At 44.2% G+C, this 14,251-nt stretch overlaps 1 protein-coding gene across 1 annotated transcript in view; it reads right to left on the bottom strand.

Annotated features, from left to right (window-relative positions):
• Positions 1-14,251, bottom strand: part of PDE8A (phosphodiesterase 8A) — a 140,632-nt gene that overhangs the window by 62,855 nt on the left and 63,526 nt on the right. The window lies entirely within an intron of this gene.

Raw genomic sequence — 14,251 nt, 5'->3', positions numbered from 1 at the left:
ATGTTTCCATACTCACACACTGAAAGCCAGATGAAAGTCCTTATTTCACCCTATAAGCATGCAGTAAGATGTGCAAATCAGGAGTAAACTACCCTTTTTAGCAGTGGGCATATTTGGCAAATTGAGAAAATGTGCCACAAGGCAAGTCAAAGAACAAGCGACCTTCCTGAAGGCTGAGTACGACACAGAGGTGATGTCTAAGCCCCAACAGGCAAAACAAATCCCTGAAAACTGTTTTCAGAATCACAGAATTCCAGCTGCTGGTAAGAAAAATTGTTTGTTTAGTGTGTTTGTTTGTTAGCAGATACCAGGAAAATTATCAGGGCTTTGCTGCCCACGGGCACAGGTTGTAAATGGCCAGCTTTTCCCTTTTTTATCTCTTGTGTATAACAGAAACTGCCATTTTTAGAAGGGAAATTTATATGGTAGTCTTACTTTATTAACACCTCCACCCAAGATTTATAGCACCTTTTCAAAGGATTCAGAACGTATCCTTTACACTTTCACTAATCCTTACCACAGCCTTGTAAGGTTGGCCACCATCACGTCTGCATTCCGGACTGGAGGATGGGAGAACTGGCCGAGGTCCTTGCGCTTTTCCAAACGCCACCCAACGAGCTCATAGCTGAGAGGTCAAAGCTGCCCTTCCAGGCAAGATTCGGCTGCCAGTGTGAGATGCATGGGGTGGAGCCTGTTATGTACTGCATCCCATGTTCCATACATCTCAATGGTCTCCGTCCCCTGCCCACATAAAGGGATTTAACAGCCTCAGAATTTGCTGCTGTGCTGGTGCAAATTGCTACCATTAATCAATCGGGAACCAAGCAGTAATCTCCTGGCAAATCGCTGTCTATCTTCAGCCTCTCCCCACTTTAAAGCAGTCACCTTCAACCGAAATTCAAACCCTGGACTTGCTTTTAGTAAAGATTTACCACATATATTTACTAAAGATTATATATATATATTCCAGGTAGTGTTCAATGAATAATAGTTTCAAACTGCAAATACTATCAGGTGTGTTGAGTTTTCTATGGGTTTTTGTTAATATGCTACCTGCAACAATGCGATTGTTAATGATTTGTCATTTTTAACTTATTTTATATCCTATTTATTTTCCTTTCTTAATGGTAAATGGTTTTGAATTTTTTCACAGTAAAGCAAGATAGGAAATATTAACATTTTGTTCTTACTTGTAATGTGAAATCCACTCGTGATATTTTTATCCTGTGCCTACCTGTCCATTCTTGCACTTTCTCTTTCTTCCTTCCTCTCTCCTTTCCTTACTTTCTCTCCCCAACCCCCTTCCTAAAAAAGAGTTTATTTTATTTATTTAAAGCTTTTATATACTCTCCCATTACTGACTACTATCATCCCCTCTGCATTGCCCAAACACGTAAAACGATGCAACCCGCATCAGAGGCCGGGGTGCAACATGATGGCGTCTCCTGCCTGGCCCTACCAAGTGCGGCAGAGCGAGGGGCTGAACATCCCCTGACAGAGGGTGGGAAAGGGGATGCAATGGGAGCTGCTGGTGCATGTGGGGGGGGGGGCAGGGGGTGTATGCACTTGGCGGCCACCCTTCCTTTCCTAAGCTAAACGGCTGTCCTAACCTATCTGAAGGAGCGTCTCCTTCCTTATATACCTGCCCGCCTGCTAAGATCTGGGTCGGAGGACCTCCTTTGGGAGCCCTCTTTGAAGGAGATCGGGAAAATGGCTACCCAGAGACGGGCCTTTTCGGTGGTGGTGCCCCGACTTTGGAACATGCTCCCAGAGAGGTGCGCCTGGCACCGACACATTATTCTTTTTGGCATCAGGCCAAACCCTTATTTTCCCGATACGTTAAGAGCTGCATTAGTTTTAATAGTGGCTTGATCTGGGCGGTTAACTGAGGCTACTTTTGCTGTTTTACTGTTGTTTTGCCATCCTGAGACCTCGGTAAAGGATGGGGTTGAAATGCTTTAAATAAATAAACTGGCCGGTGACACGATCTCACTGCCGGTGCGGACACAGTGCAGGTAATCCACAGAAGCCACGGCCATATTATTTTCCGCTCAGGCAACAGAATAGTTTGCGAAGCCCCACAACACACCCGTTGCACTCCTGCGTTTGCACGGCCACTGCAGCACTTCAGTTTCAGAAGCCAATGCCTGTGAGAAAAAGAAAACTTTTCCCACTTAAAAGGAACTGGGGTGGGGGAGGCTCCAAAGCCCAGGAATAGCTGCACCTACCATGGCCCCCTCCACAAAGAGGGGTGTGTTGCCCATGCCACTTCGTCACAGTGGCAATCTTTGTTTCCACCGAGATTGTGACATCTGGCCCAGCCAGGCCTTAAATTAGAAGCCTCTTTTTTAAAAAAGGGAGTGGGGTGGAAGAGAAAAAGCACTGATCTTTTCGTGGAAATGAATGGTGTATTCAGCGTGAAGAAAGCTCCTGTTATGGTCCTGTCCATTTTTTATCTATCTATGTCATTTCCTTTTGTTGCTTTTGTATAATAAAAATAAGCGTCAAAGTCATCCACCGAGAATGTATGCCTTAAAGAACTCATCTCTCTGCTATGGTCGAAAAAGTTGGGTGATTGTAATTTCATTTTTACCAGAAAAGCAGTTATTTCTATTAGAAGACACTGTTATTTTTCCTATGGAAAATGATAATAAGGAATAACGATGATAGAGAGAAAATTAGCTAAATAATTATTAGATAACTAGAGAAACTACAACATGACTAGAAAGATTATTATATTTCATATTCTTAACTGTCGTATACCCCAGCATATAAGGCAACTCGCGTATAAGACCGGGTTGATATTTTGGGCTGTTTTTCTGGTGTTTGTCGTATGTCAGGCATAGAAGACGAGCCCCAATTTCCAGTTTCAAGGGTTCTCTTATACATTGTTATATACAGATATATCTCTAGAAAAAACAACAAATATCTCTAGAAAAAACAACAAATATCTCTAGCAAAAAGAACCACTAATTCTAGAAAAAACATAAATGTCTCTAGAGCCTTTACACACACACACAGCCGAGAAAGAAAGCACTAGTAAGACTGGGTAGTACCAAGACAAAGAGTGTGGTGTCCCCTAACAAAGTCCCTTGAGATAGTCACAGATTTTCCACTTTCGGCATCCACTGGGGGGGCTTACAGCTTATCCCCCCGCAGATACGTGAGTCCCACTACATGATGAAAATTTTTCACTTAGTGTATAAGATGACGCTTGAAATTGGAAATAGCAAGGCAAAAATTGGGGGTTATTGAAGTGCTATATGCTGATATATATGATAGTTTCATGGCCTTTCAGTCCTTAGCTGTTTGCAATCAGCCCAGAGAATGTGGCTTATTGGGACAATTAAAATATAAATAAATAAACAGGGCATATCATAAACAATGAATGGACTTATTTTAGTTTCTACAACATTCACACTGTTTAAATCACACCTTTGTCGATCCCGTATCTACATCAGCTTGTGTATTTTTTTGGTAAAGAGCCTGCACATTTTTCCTAAATCCTATATTTATTTTCCTATATAAATGTTTGCTCCCATTTTGGATTGCAATGTTTCATCACAAAATTTAGAAAAGTACAAAACCTAAAGCATGATTGCCTCTGATTTCACATATTGGTTTGGGAAGTACAAGTTAGGTCAATTTGTATCCAAAATATAAAATTTGATTTGACATTTTAATACTCTTACTGTTTTCATTAGCTCCCAGATAAGCAGACAATTGTTCTTCTTGCCATATAAGATAATCCAGTTATTGCATCCTGTTCACCAAGCCAGTCTGGACTCGGAAATGAAATTGGTCCTTCTGGCAGCGGTTCTGAGATTTTCCCACACCTGCAATGCAGGTTGCATCAAAGCATTCTGATGAGTTTCAGCTGGTGCTCCTGTTCAAATGCTGGCAGGCCAAAGAGGGTTCAATTCTGCACAGCACATCCTGGCTCAAAACAACAGGATGGTGATGCATCCAGCATTTTGGCTTATAGCATTCAATGCAAAATAGAACCATTTTGGGGGGCTTACATCATTTTCAGAATCATCAAATTAACCATTAATTAACCATTGTTCCTGCTTCATGTTTGTCTGTTTATCATATTTATATCCTGCCTTTTTTCCTTTCTGGAACTCAAGGCAGTTTACATAATTCTACTCCTTCTCTCATTCTTATCCTCACGACAACAGCCCTGTGAGTTAGGTTGGGCTGAAAATCTGTCTGGCTCAAAGTTAACCAGTTGGCTCTATGGCTAAGCAGAGACTAGAACCTGGATTGCCTGCGTCCCAGTCCTGTGTTCTTCACCACTACACAATCCTGGGGACGCTTCTGCTTGGTTTTGCTATGGCTGGCTTCAGGATCTGGCATCTTTGGGTGGCTGTCATGACTGAGCACACCTATTAATTCTACACACAAGTACATGTGCACGCCCATGCATGCACAGCAGTCCGGCGCTCCAAAGAACACTAAGCTACTGAGCTAGACAGCATTTCAATTCCCACAATGCCCCACTAGCATCACAACAGGGCATTGTGGGAATTTAAGCTTGCATTTTGCCCAGCTTCCCCTCAGACTTGGATTGGGGGATGTATCCTTCACCAAAAAGATTTGCCACAAGGCAATATGGGAGTGAATTTGGGATTCTCCCTATCCTTCTCTCCCACACACACTCTTCCAACATACAGAACATTATCTGCTAGAGGCTCAACATGAAGAATATTCGGACTGCAAAAGAGATAAATCATAAGAGTGGAACATATACAATTATGGTTCAATCTGTACAACAATTCAATTTCACATGCCTCTTCCATTAACAGAGGAAGGGCATGAAAAGCTTAGGCGCTACCAAAACAGAGGAATGTTTTTATCAGGAGAACAAAGATTCACAGAACATTTGAATATGCTCATTTACATTCATCAATGCAAATGTAGATATCATTACCATCCATTAAAGAAAAAATACAGTCCATCTCTCCACGGTGTAAATGAGGTGACCTGACACCCCCCTGGGTCTGCTGTCTAGGTGCTAAGCATTGATGGGCAACAGCAAGGACCCTGGTGCTCGCAGTTTTTGGGGTTCTTTACCTTTCACATTAGAATTGGACTGGACAGCCCTCCAACTGGACAATGCCTTCAAATACATTTTATTAATGTTTATTGTGCAATGCAAAACAAACTACACTAGAGGAGAATACGCAACTGTGCTCGGACAGACCTTTAAACAGAGGACAGTCCTCTGTGGGGTAAGACACATGGCAACCCTAGCCCTGTCTCGAGTAGAAACCACTCAACGGGGGCAGTGTGAAACAGCTCAGATGGTAACAGAGTCCTTCTGGAATTAATACTGGGTTCCGTTTCAAACACAAGGCTACAATAAATCTGGATCTGCAGCCCATCCTAAGTTTCCGGTGAGCATGCCTGGTTCCAAGACTGAGCCTCCCTCGCCAATGAAGTCCTGCTGTGGTGGCAATGGCAGCAGAAAACAGCAGTGACACTGCGAGCTGTTGCAGGAAGCCAGCATTTGAATTTCCCACAATGCAACAGAGCGATGCCACATCAGGGGCACTGGGAGAAATGTTAACAGTGATGCTCCAAAGATCAGGCTCCAGCAGGGGTCAGTGCAATGTCCGGCCCAGGCTGAGCGCTGGGAACGTGGCAGCTGCATCTCGCCTCGAAAGAAGAGTCCCAACACACTATGCATGTTTTCTAACTCGTGCATGCTATGTTCACACACCACATTTTTACGATCTACATTTCCCAGGTGTGTACTTATAATTTTTCAAGCGTCACCTAAAAGCAAAACAGCCTCAGCAATGATAGATCAGCCACTACAAACATTTCTCTTCTAGGAGAGTCCAATTTGGCAGATTTATTGGAGCAGCTCCATTTCGTTAGCATTTGTTAGAAATGCTTTCCTGTAATAGGATAGGATAATTATTTGCTGCCACTTCTTGACTTGATTTACGCATAATTCACGTACTACTTGGGATGTTGACATTAATTGGCTTCTTCACCCTGGAGTCAGTGCTCACAAATATTTTTCCATGCATACACAGAGAAAGAGAAACACAAAAAGCATGTAAGTCTTGTAGGATTGCTTATTTTAATATGCTGTGTTATTTGTCTAGTTAGAAGCTGCTTTGACTGTGGGCCCACCTGTTCCATGGCGTGTGCGCCCGTATTTGCAGAGAGAGAGAGGGTGCCAGTCCAGATCCACACAGAGTGCAAACCTTGGGTCTCCCAACATTGTCGGTGGAGCCCTAAGATTAATTCAGTCTGAGCTCCAAGGACTCCGAGGCCCCGTCCCCGCTGCACAGATGGCGTGGGAAGAACTGCACCGGCAGCCTCTGGGCCTTGGAGTGGCAGAACAGGAGGAAGGGAAGGAGCTGGGGCTGTCAACTCATGTCATTTCGTATCAGCCTCCTTCCTTCCTGGCTCTTAATCTAGACTACATAAATGACTGTCGGGATAAAATCCACAGTCTGTGGCAAAGATCACCGCAGGCGCACCTCACTCCTTGACTTGCATGCATGTAAGCCTCCAAGGCTGAAGTGTTATTGGATGCACCCTTAAAGATTTTTTCCTTAATTTTATATATGCTTTAAATTATTTGATTATATGCTTCTGGCCATGCTGGTAAATCACCTTGGATTGCTAAAGGTAGGAAAGCAGGATCTATGTTGAAAAAATGAGGGTGGAAAAGCAGCAACTCTCAGGCCCAGTCCATTTTGTTCAGCATGACTATGTGGACATGGGCTGGGGTCACCTTGGCTCGCAGAAGGCGCATCAGGATTTTACGAAATCCAGCTGACGATCACCACGGGCAAGCGCCAGTCGAACTGCTCTGAGACAAATGGTGGCATCCACTCCAAAGTGGCAGGAGATCTAGGGCTTGCCAACGTTGTGGTTCTAAACCGTACCTCTTGATTACTGCAGGAGTGGGCAGACTCCAGAGTGGTGGGGTTTGCATTACTATTTACTGGAACCCCTCCCAGAGCCCAGTGCAAAGGGCACGCAGTTGGCATGAAAGATCCTGAGGCCCAGGCATTGGTTTGGCATATCAGCAGTGACTGAATGAAGTTAAGTACGTTCATATCGGAACTGAATGAACCTCATAGTCCCTTTTACATAAACAATCCATGCCTGGTAGTCCCAAGTTTTCTTTCTGACAGCAGTATAATTGAGAACAGGACAGACATTAAAGGTGGAATTTAGGCATGTTTCTGTCTAAACATGCCTAGTGCACCCTAAAGTTCTGCTATGGGGACTAGAGATTTCTCACTAAATCCAGATCTTCCTTCCTGCCATGCCCACTTAGCTCAAGATTTGTGTTGCAGATTTAATAATAACAATGCAATTGCTCCTCCAAGTCCTGACTCCATCCTTCCTAGTTCCCCAGCATGTAGATTTTGGAAGAAAATGTCATGATTTATACACATCAGAATCCTCAGGCCTTGAGAACCATGACCTGGCAAGGAACTCCTCAACGGTAAAATTGTTCCTGAACTGTAGCAATTAATCCTGGAGGGTATTCTTGGACTATACCAATTCATCCTGTAGGGAGGATAAGTTAAGGACTCAATGTTCACCCAACTTGCCTTTCACATAGCATGTCTGGTAGTTGGCTACACTATAAAGAAGGACCAGCAATCTTCTTTATATGGGGGTGCAGTGAGACATTCAAGCATGCAGTTCCAACTTCCCCAGATTTGAAATGGTACTGTCTAGGACCATTTTTGCCACCCGGTATGCTATAAGGCAGTGGTGGCGAACCTTTTAGAGACCAAGTGCCCAAACTGCAACCCAAAACCCACTTATTTAACGCAAAGTGCCAACACTGCACTAAAACCCGAACACTGGTTTTAGTTTAGAAAAAACAACTCACAGCCAGTCCAAGCATATATATATCTCCTTGGCATTGCACTGACCGGCCATGAGAAAGCTCGGACGAGTCGCGGCTTCTGATGTCATCGCCCGGCGCCACTACTCCTTTCCGAGCGTGCGCATGGCCCCTGTGTGCACTGTTATCCGGTGCTCGGCTGCTGGGGCGATGCTGGGGCGACTTGGCCCGCGTGCCGACAGAGAGGGCTGCGTGTGCCCCCTGCTGCACACGTGCCATAGGTCTGCCACCACTGCTATAAGGCTTGGACCTACACATGTGCATTTTGTACTTGGGAATTTAGTTCAACTGTTGGATGAAAAAGTGCTCACAGCATAGGTATCTCGCAAAACTATGCTTTTAAAAACTGCCCAAACCTTCTCTTTATAACTAAACATTGTTCGATCAAGAGATATAACAGTTCTGCATCAATAACCTTGATTATTATGAATATTATTCCCATATTTCTATACATCCTCAAAGCTGAAGCTTTCTGGGCAGTTGACGACAACGGATGATGTGGCTGATGATGCACTCAAACCCTTACAGCTTTAAAAAAAAGCACCCAAAATTAACAAGTCTAAATTAAGGACATACATTTCACTTTAAAATGGACTGTCAAGGTTTTTGTAGCACTTTTCACTGCTTTAACGTTGCTTTGATACTCATAGATACACACGCACGTGCATGCGCGAACACACACGCGCACACGCACACACAGGCTTATTATGGCTGTATTTGCATAATCTTTTTATAGCAGATTTGGAGGCCAATTTATTTCTTCTCCATTGACGTCATCATGGGATAAAAGCTCTTATACCCAAATGCAGAGAATTAAATGCTAGAATTTCTTTGTAAAGGAGACACATCTCAAGGGCATTGTAGAACTGAGCAGAAATAGTGAAGTACAGCTTTCGATGGGTGAAAATGGCTCTCAAAATAAAGATTTCTTTATCATGAGGGTGTGCAATTTGCAGTTCTTGTCCTCATTTTAAAAGTCTTCTGCAATCGGGGGCTTTGGCAAGAGCAAAGGGTCCCTGTCCCAGCAGCCCCTTGGTGGGGGGTGGGGGAGGTAGGCAAGGCTGCCCAGAGAGGAACAACCGGGGCCATTTTCCCCAAACACAAACATCACCTTGTCTCAATGCTTTTTCCTGCCTTGGCATTTGCCCTAACCCTGGCACACCCCACTGCAGAGCCCCATATACACACAGGTCCTTGAAGGGGCCAGAGGCCAGGCCCCCAAATCAGAACTGCACCAAGTCCCATAAGCCCTCTGGGTAGCTCTGCAGAGAGCAAAAGGGGGGGGGGAGAAGGGGGGAGATGGGGGGTGTCAGAACCAGAGATGACAGGGTGGTTCTGTCACTTTTGGCTCCAGCCACTTCAGACGTCAAATCTCATCCCCACCCACCACAGGCATGCAGCCCGTAACAGACTGCGGGAGCCGAGATCGCTGCACTGCAGGCACCCCTTGCTCCTTGTCTTAGGCGCAAGAAAGTCTCCAATTTTGAAGTGTCACCTGTACCTGAAGCAAGGGGCATTGGCTGGCACCCTTATTTTTTTCCCTTAATTTTATATATGCTTTAAATTATTTGATGATATGTTTATGGTCATGCTGGTAAGCCACCTTGGATGCTAAAGGCAGGAAAGCCACATATAAGTTGAAAAATAAGGGTGGGAGCAACTAAGTTCCATGGATGGAAAAAGCGGCGGCTCTTTGCTTTAGTCATCCTTCAGAGCAGACCCACCAAAACCGGGCTGCTGGTCATGGGTAACTAAAGTCCCACTGATTACGCTTAAGTATGTGCATGGATCCAGCCCACTGTGTTCAGTGGGACTACATTGAAATGGGCTGCGGTCACCTTGGCTTGCAGAAAGCATGTCAGAACTTATGTCATCCATCAACATGGGCAAGTGCCAAACAAACTGCTTTGAGAAAAACAATGATTACCCACACCAGTTTTATTGGTACCCAGATGTTAATCCTAGTCAGTTACCCATCTGAAAAGCATCCTCAGGGCCTTGGTAGAAGTTATGCAGGAGAAGAACAGAGCTTCCACTGCATCCTCCCTCTAGTCCTTTCCTCCATCTCTTCTTCATAATATCTAGCTGGGCACAATGTCATTGCTCCAAGCATTGCCACGCTCTCGCCTCCTCTCCGTGGCTGAAGCTGGGGCAATGCTCCTAGGAGTACACTTTTGATGCGACAAGGAAGGGTGAAATGGGAGCAGTAGCATTTTCTTCTCTGCTCTAGTTCTGCCCTTCTTGTCACCAAGTGTAATCATCTCTACTTATGCCCATCAGGCACCCACCCCTGGAAAACCCAAGGGCAATGCAGCTGTGAGCTTTACAGTGTGGGAGCCTAAAAAGTGACCTGTTGCTAATCAACAAGCAAAAACTAGAGCCAGATGCAAAAGTGTAAAACTAGCAACACAGGCCATTATTCCAACGTGTTTCAAGCCAAGAATGTGCTCCTTTGGGGAATATAATTTAATACCTCCTCTCCCACTGCAAGCCATGGAATATTACAGAGGGCTGTGGATCTTGGATTCGTAATGCAAGCAATTCCGCCTTTGCATGCCCTCAAAAATTAGACTACGGTGTTCTTGGAAAGGATAGATTCATTTACTACTTTCTGTAGGAAACTCTGAGCAGCACCAATTCCTCTCACCTCTGCCAGTATATGAACAGTGACATCACCCCAAGAGAGCAAGAAAGAATGCATTGGAATTCCTAGATGCGTGGAAAGCACAGTGCGGTCAGGAGAAGCAAAGGAAACGGTAGAAAGATGGATCCTTGCATCTATTCCACAGGTGCAAGGATCCCACCTATTCTGAAGTCAAGCAAGAAAGGCATCATTTTGCCTTATTAATCATCTTTTTGGGCACTGGAGTTACTAATGGGAGAAAGACCCCCTAGAGCAACCTAAAGAAACAAACACATAAAAGGTAAACGAGGGCAGATATATGGTTATGCGAATGGGGCGGCATATAAGTTCTCCAAATAAATAAATAAAATAGATACACATTAATTATTAAGGTTCTAATTGGGGGTGTGGGACATGCCATCCTCCAGATGTTACTGGACTTCAACTCCCATCAGTCTTCATTATTGGCCAGGCTGGGTGGGGCTGCTGGTTTATAAAGAAATGCAATTAGAGATGGACAGAATGGTTTCATTTTCTGCAACATCTGTACCTTTTCAAGCACACCTTCCTGTTTCCACATCTGCTTGCAAATATTTTTGTTAAACTCGATACACACATGCACACATCTTCACACACAGGAAAATTCATAGGTTTTAATGCTTTTGCTTTTAAAGAACCCAATTTTTGCAACCAGTTTTCCTAAATATATGCCTTTTTATAGTCTACTTCCTCTGAAGAAGACAAGTTTGTATATAACCTTTGCTATTGACCTCATTTTTGTCAGCTTTAAAAAAATGGAAGAACTGCAGGGCAAAATTCAGATAAGTGTGAAAACAGGCGGAGCATTGTGTTTCCTTTCATGAAGAAGCAGCACACACGGATGTGGTTTGTATTCAAATGAAAAGCAAACGCTTTTCCCCCTCTTTCCTTCTCACCAGAGTGGGAAAGACTGCATCCAGGTGACCTGTGTGCCTGCTCAGGTAACTGTCCAAGTGATAACTGATGATGGACAACTTGGACCATTGCATTCATGTCCTCCTTGTGCGTCTTCTGTGAGCAGCTAGTTTTGATCACTGTGTGAACAGAATGCTGGACTAGATGGACCTTGGTCAGATCTGGCATGATGCGCTTAACTTCAAGGCCTCTGCTCTCTCTGTATCTTAAGATCCTTAATCTTCAAACCAAGCTTGGACTTGACAACCCTTCAAACACATGAAGGCCTCTGCCTTCAAGAACTTATCATCAAAATTTCAACCACAGAGAGAAGAGATCAAGGGAAATATGAGATGGGTGTGGAAAGTGCAGTCACAAATTCTAGTTTCCAATGAGGATTCACCAAAAATTTCACAGAAAAGTAATGTTTCAGAGAAGAATCTGAGGGAAGCAAGTTTCTCCCCTACACACCTTTTCTTTTCTTTTTCCCCTTATGCAAGCACATCAACCTTTTAAAAGAGTGAAACGCATCTTGCACATTTCACAATTCTTTATTGCTATTCTCTGTATGTTTTGCAATTGTCATAGTAACAAGGTAGATGGTAAAAAATGGCAAGAAATAAATCTGCAGAAATGGGACAGACATAGATCAACACTGACACCACTAACACCAACACCACCACCAACAAGCAGTGTGAAAGTGGGGTTGGAGGACTGGGAGAATTTATTTTATTGTTAAGATTCTCACAATGCAAAAGCTTTTTCAAAGCAGCAGGTGTAAAAGTGAGCAGTAAGAGAAAATTGGCTGTGACAACTCATTCAAAGCACACACAAATGTATGGAATCAGCTGAACCATATTTAACAAAAAAATAATTCTGGAAGGTACAAAAGAAGTTAAAATATAACATGCACTGAAAGTTAAAATGTTTCATTTAAAATAAATCAAAACAAATCGTGGGATCATGTAATCAACCTGCCCTGCTCACAAAATTTTATGATTAAGACATTTTACCCTTCCATTTATAACCTTCCTGTGTCGTCCTACCATTTCTTCTACCTCTTTTCTTACCACAGAATTTCCATTAAGGAAGGAAAGCTGGGAAAGCTGTACAGTACCTTTTGACTGGTAGCTGGACTCGCAAGTAACTCAGTGATCCAGTCCAAGCCGATGCAGAGATGGGACAGAATGGAGAGAAACACTAAACCATGAGCCTATGAACTCCTTCTGGAGTTCCCAGAAGCCTTAGGCAAAATTCTGCGGATGTTTAGATAGGAGCAAAGTCCTACAGCTACCAGCGATGCTGGCTAGGGAATTCTGGGTGATACAGGATGTTTTTCTCCTTCAGTTTGCCTGAGAAAAACCTTCACAAGTTTCTCTTGACACACTAGTGGTCCTCACTGGTGTCTGACCTAAGCCAATAATTGCTGGCTGCTGCAAACACCTACTGGACAGGAAAAGATGCACAGATATCAAAGACTTGCTCCCTCTAAACATCTGTTCTCCCTGACCTTACTTTGCCTCCTTCATTTGGCCCAGTTAATAGACACAATAAATCTTGGAAGACTCCGTGGTGGTGGTGATGGTGGTGGTGGTGGTGGTGAGAACTAATCCAGAAAAGGCGTTCATCCGCTGAGTCTAAAGCTGCGATCCTAAATCCTTCTCCCCTGGGAGTAAGCAACATTGGACTCAGTCAGTGAGCACAAGCAAGATTCTGGATGCAAAATGTGCTCTACTGGAAGCTGCACACAGCCTTATTTAAACTCCTGACTCAGAGGAGCCAGCAAGTGGGGGAATGAGACCTTGTGGGTTGGTACTGGCATTACACAGAGTGTCTCTTTTCTCCTTTGGTAGAGGCACAACCACAAAAGACACCTTATAACCTAGCTTTGACTGACAAAGCCAGCTTGTAGGAAATGGAAAAGGGGCAAAATGACCCATAATGTTGAACTATTCCCATGGAGCAGAAAGTGGTAGCGTGTAGAGGGTAAAGTAGAACATACCACTTCAGGCTGTAGTTAGGGAAAATTGTTTGCTTAAATATTCCCCAAGAGAAGGTCCAGCTTCTTGCAAGAAGCAACCTAGCATCTCAGGAAGAAAGGTTGAAGCCCAGCTGCCTCCTTGCTCTACATGCAAGGGAGATCTCTTTTCCCAAGTTGGGGTACCTTGCAAATATGACTCCATACCTTCCCTCTGCAGGGGTACCGTCCGTTCTACCACTGCTGCATGCGTGGATTCATCCCAGCCTCTGTCCTCCACTCAAGAATGTTGAGGTGTTTTTGCATTTCTGGTTCTTTCTGTCATTGCCCTCTTCCTGCTACAGCTGCAGTGCCATTCCTAGGTCCAACCGTCCTAAGTGCAAAACTAAACTTAACAGTGGCAGTTTATCAATTGGGATAAATCAATGCCCCACTTGGGGTACTTAATGCACTGCTCCCCATCTCAATCCTACCCTCATCAAGATCATCTAAGAACAGAAGCAAGTCTTTCCTAAACAGGTCCTCCATGGACATTTGACTACAGGTACCATTGTCCCCAGGCAGCATGGCAGAGAGTCATGGCAGTTTGTTGTTGTTGTTGTTAGTCACGAAGTTGTGTCTGACCCATCGCAACCCCATGGACAACATCCCTCCAGGCCCTCCTGTCCTCCAGCATCCCCCAGAGTCCACTGAAGTTCACCCCGACTGCTTCAGTGACTCCATCCAGCCACCTCATTCTCTGCCATCCCTTCCTTCTCTTGCCATCTATTGTTCCCAGCATCAGGCTCTTCTCCAGGGAGTCCTTCCTTCTCATTAGGTGGCCAAA

The sequence above is a fragment of the Varanus komodoensis genome, unplaced genomic scaffold, assembly GCF_004798865.1.
Source record: "Varanus komodoensis strain SLA01 unplaced genomic scaffold, ASM479886v1 scaffold33, whole genome shotgun sequence".
Classification (NCBI taxonomy): Eukaryota; Metazoa; Chordata; class Lepidosauria; order Squamata; family Varanidae; genus Varanus; species Varanus komodoensis.
Note: the sequence above shows the minus strand (reverse complement) of the source record. Positions and strands in the feature narration are given on the sequence as shown.